Below are 12,756 nucleotides of genomic sequence, written 5' to 3'. Positions count from 1 at the left end.
AGCGGTCTTGAATTGTTTTGGAGAACCGTCTGCCTGACGATTCTTCGCAATCAACTGACTGTAATAGGATTGGGCGATCTTGGATTGATCTTTGAAAGATCGATCTTTTTTTTTTTTTTTTATTATTATAGTCACTTTAACACTCTTGGGTCATTCGTGACTTGTCCGGGGGTGAGATTTGAACTCGTGACTTTGGCGTGAGAGGTATGGATGTTAACCACTACGCCCGATTTCCGATTTTTCGGATCGATTCTTTGTCCACGAAAAGATCGAAAATATTGATATTTTCGATTTTCAAAAAAAAAAAATAGGTGGTACTATTTGCGTTTTCCATATTTACGAATACAGCAACATTTGAAGGTTTGCGCTACCTTCCTTCTGTGCTCATTGCTCCTTGTCGTCACATTTTGTCTACACAGAAGATAAACATAATGATACATTAAAGAGCCAAGTTAAATCATTTTCGAGATAAATGGAACAACTCATAATGAAGAAAAAAATTTAACCATTTTTGTGTCAAATTCGTGTTTTGTCAAGTACCAGTTGTTGATTGTTTGTTTGATTATGCAATTTCGTTCAATTCCATACATTTTCAATATTTCGCACTACATTTAATTTCGATTAGTCCAGTACTCTTTGCAATAATAAAGATGTTTTCTTAAGGATTTAATGTATTTTGCTGCCCCATCTACGGTATTTCTCAAATACTTCTTTTGGTGTACAATCAAACCTTTTGTTCAAGCCAAGAACATAAAAATAAAATAAGAAATAATTTTAAAAAAATGTTAAAATATCAAAAAAAAAATATTTCCGCGTTGAACCTGTCGCTGGTTGTCAAGGTGATCACGCCATGATCCACCTCTAGGGAGCTGTTAATTAATTACGTAGACAGTTTTTGGAATTCTTGCCCCCCCCCCCCCTTCTCACCCTGCGTAGACGACCATACAAAAAATCTTCAATTTGTATGGGCTGTGGATAATTGTTAACACCCCACCCCTCCCCAAATTGTCTAGGTAGCTGCATGACCAAGTGCCACGCCGTCCGAAGCGGTAATGAATACAGGCACGACAGCAGCGCCGTTTTATATCTTCAGGTTCAAGCAGAACGATGTGCAACCACGTGATACTCGATTATGACGACTGGGTTTGGGAAAAAAGTTTATGTCATGAGAACAGTGATACAATTATCATTTGTACATTTATCAAAAGTTTGTTTATGGAAAATTGAAAAAGTATTTATTTCTGTAGATTCGTAAAGTAATATCCTATTGATTGACGTATTTGGATTTTAATTTCATCTATAAATGACAAAGTTACAAGCGTTCAAAATCTAACACTTTTTCATCATACATATTTTTTGATTTGATCCCCAGTATAGTCGACAAAGGCGTAGTTCTACGTCAAAATTGAGCATGTTTCTTCGGAACCCCTGGTCTTAGTGTTAGCACAAAATCTAGCTATGATCTAGCTTCCGGAATTTTCCGATTATAGTTCAAAAGTTAAAATTTTCGCTTTCAAAAACGGCAAAAATAAAAATAATAATTAAAATAGTAAATACCGATACATACCGATTTTTTAAAACCTTAGATACCGATAAGCTTTAAAACATTCTGGCAACGCTGGTGTGTGGCTAAAAATTACTATTATGGCGTGTTCCAAGTTTGGCATATGGGAATTCCATAAGTCATAGTTGGAACACATCATAATAGGAACGTATAGCCATAACTAGAACATCTGCCCAATATAAAATTCAGAAAATCCTTATGACTTCTGTGACTTTCTGTTGCTTCGAAATAAAGCAAAATTTTGAGATTTTTCTTCTTCTAGAACCACGAGAAAAATAGCCAAAATTTGTGTGTTTCATAAAAAAAAAACGGTAATTTGATGGTCTAGTTTTGTGAAATCGCTGGTAGAATGTCACGTCAAAAATGCTTGACAAAGTGGTCCATGGTTGCAATCATTGTTTTCGCTTAAATCTACTTCTGGAACGAAATTCGGTAATTAAATGACAGTTGCCAGTACACGCTCAAATCGAACTACAAATCACGCAATGCTTCAATATCACCCTTTTTGCGAGGGAGGTCAAAAGCCGCGGCTAACAGATTACAAACAACCCATCAGTGCTGAACTTCCAACGGCGATCATCGCGATCTTTGCAAACAATCTTCCGCCTCTCGCTCGGGGCTATATTTATACGCGTCGTCGGGTCGAAGAGCACCAACTCCCGTTTTCCGTTCATGTTTTTCATCTTCTAGCACCGGGCACGATTGGCCGTGGCCGGCGGTCACAAGTTTGTATATGAGTCGAATCTATTGCAGCAAAGAGCACTCTTTGCCATGTACAAGTACGATCGAGCAGTTAGTTTGTTTATCTGATCGTCGAAAATAGTATACTTGAAAGACTGGAGAAGCAGCGCAGCATACTTGCTACTTTCTGACAGGCGAATATGTTACGGCTCTCTGGAAACTCCCTTTTACGCATCTCGATAATTTCCCGTAACTGCGCAAAACGTGAACTTTCGACTAAATAAACGACCGCAGGTTTACAGTTATTCATATTCAGCGCAGTCAGTAACCTGTCAAGCTGCGCCATATGCGTGCTGATGAAGCTTCGGCGTTGCCATGGAGACGCACCACAATGCAATGGATGTCAGTGTCACAGTCACAACCCAATAATTGCTCTGGTGCGGTTTCTGCTCGATCGCTGCATGCGAACGTTGGATGACACGACGATCGCACAACGTTCAATTGGACTCCCTTTTTTGGCGTGCCCTGCGGTAACCTCAATTCCGTTTTTTTTTTTGCTGGGTTGGGTTGGGTTGGATCGCAGCTCTAATCATCCGAGCAATTTTTCCTCTTCTATTTGTGGTTCATCAAAACTCTCAGGAAGTGGGTCAATTGAATCGAACCCAGCCAGTGTGAGGTTCTCGGGTATAATTCTAGACCAACAATCGAAATAGGCGGAACAACCAAACGTAAACAATGACTTTAGGCGCAAGTTTCTTGAGAATGAAAAAACACACCCAGGCAAAGTAGCAATGCCGTTCGATGAAGGAAGTTTGCGCCATGCTGGTGTTAGATTGTTTTTTGATTCTCGGGAAATTTCCGTCTATTTCAAATGTTGATCTACAATATTCAATTGACTTATCGCTCATATACGGGTTGCCCTTCTTTCCGGCCGTATCGTGCTGCAGATATGACGGAAGTCATAAAAACCCAATCCCAATGTGACAGCGTGTGGATTTTGACATTTAAATGAGAAAAGTTAATTCAATTATTAGGATGGTAATCATCGATATCCGTTTGTTTTGATTTTAAGTAAACAGAGTGCTAATAGGTAAACATTGAGCGAAGTGACTGCGTCTGAGACAGAGAATTTAGCGGCCAGTTGTTTACAAAATATAACCAATATCCTCCCGGTCTAACAACCCATGGGCACAGTTCTACGCTGTAATTGGCCTTCGACGCCTTTTGACAAAGACCCGCAAATCGTTCGCCGGAGATCAATAGTACAAATTAACGAACCATAAAAAGAAGGTCGGCTTGGGCTTGGGTGCGCGCGCGCACGATCTGTGGAATGTCAAAAATACACACTTAAATTGGAAAGCGAAAAACGACGCTTCGCCGGTCGGTCACCGTCCGACCGGGCGACCAATTGCCGTGGCCGTTGGCTGAGAAGCAGGTTAAACCCAACGCAACCTTTCGATTTGAGTTACGATGATGGAGGTGCCGTCGCCTCTCTATCCCTATTTCGGCTCAAGGTTTGGGTTATAATGGTAATAATAATCACAAGCGTGCGCGTGTGCACGCTCTCTCTCTCGCAAATAATATCTATCGCTTGGTACACACGAAAGGTGAAATCTTATGCAATGTATCTCTAGTGGTTGAGGTTTTTTTTTCAGGAGCCCGTTGTGTAGTTCTAAATTGCTGTGTGGTTGACAATGTTATACCTCCCTGTGCTATTGTTCAAAATGGTTGTTGAATTTGAGTGGTTGATTGTATGTGATGTAATGCTACACACAAAGTTATATGTTGTATATGGTGTTGCATTAATTCCTGATAAATTTCTTCGATTTTCGTTTCAATAAGGTACGGGGCTGTACAGCTAATGGACGGGACGTGGGTTAAGAGGGTTCCAGAATGTATAAGAAAAAATCGTCAACAAGATCCAAAAAAGATCTTCAAAACATTTTTTAACTTGGTGATCGGAACTCAGAGGTGGTAGGGAGAGACAAATACCTTCCTGCCAGATTCCCTCTTAGATTGTTTTTCCTGAATCTTAACTAAGGGAATGTCCATCAACTACATAGACCGCTTACGGAGTGGGTTTGTTCTAAGGTTCATTATGTGGTTTAAATATTTGTATAAACAACTGTCTACTCAGCGAGGGGAAGGGTGGGGTAAATCACTCAAAGACTGTCCTTAAAATATGTAGACAGTCTAAGATAGCAGTAATTTATCTTCGAGTTTCATTATTTTGAAAGCAGTCGTCTCCATAAAAAAATAGAACTCAAACACAGACCCATCCTTAAAAAAAATCTCTGTATTCATCGGCTCCGTTGAGTTTTATAAACATTCGAGTCAATTCGAGTAATTGAAAAAAATAAGCAAATTATCGTGGATCGCTCTCTAAGCCATTAATCATAAATGATTTAAGAATCTAAATTGACATCAAAATGTAAATAATTTAAATTTTTCAATCTCGAATTCAACTAATAGATAACCTTCTGACAAGCATGTTGAAATCTAACAACACCGCCAACAAGAATCGCCTTTTGAGAAGCTCTGATTTATGACAGCTATGTGAAGCGTTTCCATTAGAGAGGGTCTACTATAAGAGAGGAGCGAACTGTCAAAGTCAGACCCAATGAAGCAGTGCCTATCCTGATTGCATTGGCAGTGTTGCTAGGCATAGGTTGCCAAGGCAGTGTATTTTGAATCCGCTCCTCTCTTATACTGGACCCTCTCTAGTTTCCATGATTTCCATGAACTCAAAACAGCGCAGCAGGAAGTCCACATTAGAATTTGTATTAATAGGCCCACAATAACTCTCGGTTAGTAACTTCATCGCGGACGGACATGAACAAAGACGATCAAGGTTGTTAAACTATCTCTCACACCGCCCATAATTAATTAGTAGACCTCTTCGTATAGACGCATTTATCGAACTCACTGAGAACACGACGCTTGCTGTGATGATGGAAACTGGAGTTGAGGACTACCAAAAAAAATGTAAATGCAGACAGAGCACACGTTCCTTCGAAACAGGTTAAACTTGTTCGCGCTCCTCAGCAGGGTCACGCTGGGTTGGGGGGGGAGGGGAGGCTACCTCAAGTACAACTTTCCAGTTTCTCCTCATCAGCCCAGCGTAGTACCAACATCGATTGCCAAAAAAGAGTTGAGTTGGTCGGTCGTCGGCCGGTTTGTCGGTAGAAATGGAAGATGAACTCCCTGTTTCGCATCGGACCGACGACGGATGATGGATTAGGGTGAATTGTATGTTAATTTCTCTCTAAACACGCTCTAAAATCCACCTGATCCAGCTCTTCAGTGCGATTGTAAACATCGAAACATGAGATTAGATCGCGTTTCTCGGGGTGGGATATTCGACAGGTTTCGAGGGGGTAATTCCGCACCGGGTGGAATCTTGAACCCGGTAGCAGCGATTCGCGCTTATTTTTAAATCAATTAAAGGATAAAGAGGCACGAACTTTTGCGGTTAGCAAACTGACTGAGGCATGAAATGAGAATTGCTCCATTCCATTGTGTGACAGCTAATTCGATTGGAAACACTCCTTCGCAGTATGCTTTGTTTGGGAAAAGAGCTGCCAACAAAGCGTGGCTGGCAGATCAAACAAATCAAGTCCGGTCCGGACCATGCTTTTATATAACCTTCAAACTGGAACTTCCCAGTGGCTATAATTGTAGTCTAGCGCAGAGTGACTCGAGTGATACTTTTAAACTGACACCCGATTAGCCGCTTGCTGTGAACTTGCAACCAGCTTCCGATCGAAGGAAGCTGCATGTTAATCGTTTTGACAGCCGCACTCGATGATGATCAGGGGGATGATTCCGGGATGTTGCGTGAGGGTCAACTCAATTCAATAAAGCTACGTCCGACGTCTGTGATAAATTCTTATACTGCCGAGACCCGGGTGACCTTAGTCCAACCCGATAAGGCAGTTGTCTTATAACCGATTCGAAGCGGTATTTAACAACTTTTTGGAGCTTATTTAATTGCCGTTGTCAAATAGTTGGCATGCTTGTCTTGTTATCCACGTAGTAGACTTCTACGGTTAGCCGGTGCTGACATACGTAAATTTGTTCGAACCCGCCTTGCAGCCTATGCTCTCTTTGTCTCTATAGGTATGTGTTCGAGTCGCTACTCGATCGAAAAACAGTTATTCTTCCACCAGCAAAACCGTATTTATGGCGTTATCATCGCACGCGTACATGCTGCTACCGCTCTTGCAACAGTCCACACGTTACTTTATGGGTTCTTCTGGTCTGATGTTGTGCTTGTAAAGCAAGAAAAAAACAGGAACTTGTTTTCCGGCTTGTACATTTTTTATGTTGCGAAATGTTCTTGCTTTCGTTCCATTCCTTTCTCTCTCTCTCTCAATTCCGATGAAAAACACCGCACAGCGAGATGCAGTTTTTTGTGCTTTCGTCCATTTTTTGCTGCATGGTCATTGACAGCCATGAGTAGCCGGTGCTAGCCTCCGTCCGTCACGCGCGCATCATCCAACCGTCACAACCATCAAAATGTCATTACACGACATTAAGGTGCTATTAGGGAAGACATATGATAAAAATAACCATCCCGCCGACTGTCTTCGACATTCCATGAATCATTCTTGGCGGGCTTGCATCTTCTTCTCGCTCATCCTCCACCCGTTGGCATCAATAAATCTTGCACAGAAATTTCCATAATTATGATTCGTTCCGACAGGGCGAGAGAGGGGATGGTGGTTTTTGCTCTGCGTGGTCCCGAAAGTGCAAGCAAGCCATGTGGAACATTCCGAGGAATGGACAAACCCCATGGGTGGAAAAGGAAACCAGACGCAAGCGGGCAATCTTATTATTGTTATTATTGTTATCTCTTTTATTGCTCCATAGACGACGTACCGCAGAGCAGGAGGAACCGGCCGCAGCATCTTCGTCGTCGTCATCGTCGTCGTTGGAGCAAAGTGAATATTTCTCGACAAAATCTAATATCTTATGAAGAACTTGTGCATTTTTGTGGGCAAGCAACCTGCACGTGACGGATCGGGTGATGTTGGGTTCCTGTGTCATAGTGACGTAGTTAGGATCCCCGAAGATCACTAATGTCATTTTCGGTTTTAAACCTCGGTCAGAGTCGACCCTGACTCTCAGTTTTGACGTCTGTGATTTCTATACTCACTTTGTTAAAACCGAAAATGGAAAATGTAACAAAATTATGAAAGATTTTGAACATTAATAACTCAGTTGCCCCTGGACCAATTTCAATAATGTTATCACCAATCGATCAGAAATATTTCTACGCATCAATAGCAATGCTTCCGAGTAAAAGGATTGAAAAAGTGGTAATGTTAAGCATTGTCCAATGTACAAATAAAAAGTGATAATATTATCACTGTTTTTTTTCTGAAATAAACGTTCTTCCCAAACCCAGTCGTCATAATCGAGTACCACTTAGCTGAACATGATTCTGATTTAACCTGAAAAGATGTAAAAGAGCACTGCTGTCTAGCCTCAACTTATGCAGGCAGCAGTAGCAGCAGTAGAAAGGTGGTGGCAGGTTAGGTATTCCACTCTTCTACCCAACAAGCAACAATGGCTGGTCGTGGCAAAACAGGAAAAGGTCGTATCTCCGGTCTGATCTACGAGGTGTGCTGAAGGTGTTCCTGGAAAATGTGATCCGTGATGCTATCATCTAGTCTGAACACGCCAAGCGTAAGCGGTCATGGATGTCGTCTACGCTTTGAAACGACAAACGCACTCTGTACGGTTTCGGAGGTTAAATAATCACCAATTTTGGCAAAAAAAACGGCCCTTTTCAGGGCCAACAAGCTTATTACAGTGCGCCCCCAACGACCTCACAAAATGCTCTCCAGAGTTGTAATCATGTAACCAAACTTGGAAGCAGGGGTGCAAGCGATTTTGATCGATTCTCTTCATCTTTCGTTAATAATTAACTCGTTAATTGCCCTTTGCTTTCAAGGTATTGACATTGGCTAACTACGCAAAAGGAGAGTGTCGCTACTTGATAGCAAGCTACTCATGATGGGAGGAGTCTGTGTAGCTTACCGACGTGTGCAAAAAGAAAGGCAATCAAAATTTCATTTTGTGATTGTTTCCCAAACACAGACATCATATTGAAACACCATCGTGATTATGCATTGTAGTATTCTCTGTAAATTACAATTGGTACAGTAAGTGCCTCAGTATTTACACTCCGCGTTGTATATAGTCAATATTCGAAGTGAAACAAGTGTTAGTTGAGAAATTCTGTAGAAATCTTCAAAATGTTTCAACACATGGCTGCTAAATATCTCCGAAATTATCGGAAGTGCGTGAGAGACCAGGAGTCAGGGAAACTTGCGAAACCTGCGTTCGAATGTGTCGAGCCAACAAGAGAGCGGCCAACGGTAATCCGAATTTTAGGATTTTTTCAATAACCGCCCATTTTCAAAAAACTGAATAATGAATTGTTCATTTTGGAGTTAAGTTTCTAAACCATTTATTTTGTTATTAATATATTAGTGAACGGAGCATCAAAAACAATCTCGTAGTTCTACGTCAACAATGCGGACGTGCTGTACTAATGTACAGCTATCCCTTCACATATGCGCATAATACGGACCGCATATAAGGAAACCGCATAGATGGAGTCCATGGGATTTGGCTTAATTGGTTCCAACATGGAATATCTCGTGATCACATATAGAAGGTTTCTATCTTGGGGAAAATTGTTCAGTGGATCAAAGCCTTATGGTTGGCGGGCAGTCGTTCGGAATTTTCTCACTACGCGGCGCTAGTGTGCACTTGAACTTCTTGTACAAGCTGTATCTCGAGATACTTGCCATATAGAAGGTTACTGTATTCAGAAAAGTTGTTCAGGTGACCAAGTTCCTTCGGCTGGTGGCCATATTAGTTCATAACTCTCTCAGAAAGCGGCGCTAGTGTGAACATGAACTTTTTGTATAAGCTGTATCTCGATATCCTCATCATATAAAAGATTACTGTCCTCATCAAAGTTGTTCAGGTGACCATGTCCTGTCGGATGGTGACCATATTAGTTCATAACTCTCTCACAACGCACCGCTAGTGTGCACATGAACTTTTTGTATAAGCTGTATCTCGAAATCCTTGCCATATAGAAGATTACTGTCTTCAGCAAAGTTGTTCAGGTGACCAAGTTCTTACGGATGGTGACTAAATTGTTCAGAACATTCTCACTAATCGGAACTAATGTACACATTAACTGCCTATGTAAGATGTCTATCTGAGTCAACGCTCCCAGCTGCCTTCATCTGTCCTTTGATCTGGTTCAACACCAGATCTCTGTCAGCTTGGCATCCAAGGCATCCTACGATTTTGACGTCTAGTGGAGTCGATGCTCCCACCGACCCCCATCTGTCATTCGATCGGGTTGAACATCAGCTCTTTGTCATCAGCTCTTTAAAGCATGGCATCCTACGCCCCGACATGTAACTGATTCAACGCTCCTAGCCGCCATCATCTTCGGTCTGGTTGAACACCAGTTCACTGTCAGTTCCAGATCCGCAATATCTGCTTCTCGGTGACATCGCTAGCTTGGCATCTATGGCATCCTACGTTTCCGACGTCTAGTGGAGTCGACGCTTTCACCGGCCCTCGTCTGTCCTTCGATCAATTTGAATATCAGCTCTCTGTTAGAAACATTGATAGCATGGCATCCTATGCCCCGACATGTAACTGATTCGACGCTCCTAGCGGCCATCATATTCAGTCTGGTTGAACACCAGTTCTCTGTCAGTGGAGTTTACGCTCCAACCGGCCCTCATCTGTCCTTCGATCGGTTTGAATATCAGCTCTCTGTCAGCAACATTGATAGCATGGCATCCTACGCCACGTCATGTAAGTGAGTCGACGCTCCAAGCGGCCATCATCTTCGGTCCGGTTGATCACCAGGTCTCTGTCAGGTAACTTAGGTAATTTCCATTTAATTCCACTACCTTATTTGCTTATCCTTGACAGATACGCGTATTTCGTCTACAATGTGCAGACTTCTTCAGTGACTTGTACTAATACTCGACTCATTATACATTATACTCGACTCATTGTACAGGTATTCCATTAAGACGCCCACATTCATCAGGAGATAATAAGCGCCGTTTTGGAATTCCAGATGGCGACTTCCGCTGCAGAATACCCGGAAAACTGGAGAGAAACCAATGTCGGGTCCAAGGACATCACTGGGTTCCGTCCCATTGCACTGACCTGCTGTATGGCGAAAGTCCTGGAACGGATGGTCAACAGGAGGCTGAAGCAATATCTTGAGGCCAAGGGGCTGCTTGACCATCGGCAGCACGCCTTTAGGCAAGGATATGGCACCTTCACCTACTTCGCCACTCTTGGGGAAGTCCTGAAAGAGGCAATGAACCAAGGTCATCACGCGGAGATCGTCTCACTGGACATCTCCAAAGCGTTCAACCGAACATGGACACCAGCTGTATTGAAGAAGCTTGCTGATTGGGGCCTGAAAGGACACATCCTTCACTTCGTCCGGAATTTTCTGACCGACCGATATTTTCGAGTTTCGGTAGGAAACGTGCAATCCGGAAGTTTCAGTGAGGGAACCGGAGTGCCACAGGGTTCGGTGATCGCGGTCACCCTCTTCCTGGTGGCCATGAATGGGGTCTTTGACCAACTACCCAAGAACGTTTACATCTTCGTCTACGCGGATGACGTCCTCATTGTAACGGTGGGTCCCACCCTGCAGAGGACGAAACTGAGAGCACAAGCGGCAGTCTCCTCGGTGGTCAGATGGGCTGACTCTGTTGGTTTCCAGCTTTCCGCCGGCAAGAGCGTGCGCTGCCATAAATGTACCACCAGGCATCGCAACAACGGACAGCCCATCATGATTAAAAAAACAAGCAATACCGACCAAAAACACCGTGAGGGTCTTGGGAGTGCTCCTCGATCGGAATTTATCCTTTGTGCCGCACTTCCAACAAGTAAAGAAGGACTGTCACAGTCGGTCCAACCTGATTAAGACCATCTCCCGCCCCCACCGATCCAACAATCGCGAAATCCGCTTCCGCGTAGCTAGAGCCATCATCGACAGTCACCTACTGTACGGTGTAGAGATTACAGCAGAGTCTCCCACAACTTCGGAGGAACACCGTTCCGGAGGACTTGCGAAACCTTCGGAGTGCCAGCCCAGCCACATCCTCGTGAACTGCGTGGAGTTGGAAGACCTTCGGGCTGCCTTCGGCTTGGAGTCAATCAGCATTCGGAACCTGTTGGGCGACGAGTCCCCTTCCTAAAGGAGGCGAACCTTTACCACAATATCTGAGTGTTCCTTGTTTGTATTTCCGTTTTGTTGGCCCTTTTGGCAGTTTTCTACCCCTTTTCATTATAGTAAGATAAATGTACCACAGCCAAAATTGGGAATCTCCTTCTGAGAACCCATTTTTTTTTTCTCCTTTTTCAATCTTAAGAGATGAACTAGCCATATGGCTAAGAATCTCTATAAAAAAGAAGAAAAAAAATAGCTTGCTTTGCTATTACTCAGTTACTATCCCATAGGTTTTCTGATCTTATTTTTAATATTTTACCTCCTTAAATCGATCAAACCAATATCATCAAAAAGTTTTCTTTTAATATCATATTTTTAATATCAAAATTTTCTATTGATTAGATTATTTTATTCTACTCGGCTAAATACGAAATACTTTTATTAAATTAATTTTGTTCAACTTGCAGCACATTTTAGTTGCGAATAAATTATTAGTTTTGAATATTTTTAGTTTTGAAACATGTGCCATTATCACTTATGTTAAATTCAGAACCTGTTGAAATAATTGAAACAAGATTATTTTCCTGGTGGGTTATTAAAATTTCTGCCTTTTCCTGGTTGTTTCTGGTGAAAATAACTTTTAACCAACTTTTTCATGGTTTTCCTGGTCCTTTAGTGACCACATTTCCTCGAAAAAAAGAAGTACAAGGCAAACTTCCTGAGCCCTGTGATTAAGACACTTTCTTTTTTTTATTAATTTTTACTGGAGCCCACTTTCTCGAACCCCTTGCTGCGGCACTGCTCCGATGAGTGAGCACTCTTTCCAAACAGAGTTCTTTTCTCGCTGCGCCAAAGAGCGATGATGTTAATGATGATGCATTCGTGATGGGGCTTAGTCATCACCACAGTTGATGGTTTTTTCTTCTCTTGTTTGTGAGAGCTTCGCTTATGAAGTTATGTGTCGTCGGGAAACTCTGGCGGAACAGGTTCATTGCAGTGACCCTTTTTGCCCTAAAGGCAAATAAGATTGAGCCTCTTCAAACACTGCAATGCACCCCGCTGCGGATGACCGCAAGCACAAGCTATCTTACTGACAGGTTGTCGATACCACTATAGTGCGGCGCTTGCATGACTCGCATGGCTCCGAAATTGCAAACTAATTTCATCATTAAAGGTGGCAAGCCATTCTTCATCATCAGTCAAGTTTAATGATTGTTTGCACCGCACGGCTGAGATCAGTAAGCGGCAAAGTGCGCGCGCACCCAATTAC

At 42.5% G+C, this 12,756-nt stretch overlaps 2 protein-coding genes across 2 annotated transcripts in view; one reads left to right on the top strand and one right to left on the bottom strand.

Moving 5' to 3' along the window:
• The window catches only part of T48 (FU domain-containing protein T48), a 161,814-nt gene that overhangs the window by 83,647 nt on the left and 65,411 nt on the right, over positions 1–12,756 (bottom strand). The window lies entirely within an intron of this gene.
• Positions 1,379–12,756, top strand: part of PGS1 (Phosphatidylglycerophosphate synthase 1) — a 108,114-nt gene continuing 96,736 nt past the window's right edge. Inside the window, exon 1 of the mRNA XM_065216489.1 lies at positions 1,379–1,391. The gene's annotated coding sequence lies outside the window, so the exon portion shown is untranslated. The remainder of the gene's footprint in view (positions 1,392–12,756) is intronic.

Source organism: Ochlerotatus camptorhynchus, unplaced genomic scaffold (assembly GCF_037179485.1).
Source record: "Ochlerotatus camptorhynchus isolate MF236.1 unplaced genomic scaffold, CSIRO-AGI_Acam_v1.1 ptg000063l, whole genome shotgun sequence".
NCBI classification, from domain to species: Eukaryota; Metazoa; Arthropoda; class Insecta; order Diptera; family Culicidae; genus Ochlerotatus; species Ochlerotatus camptorhynchus.
This window is presented reverse-complemented; position numbering and strand designations above follow the sequence as displayed.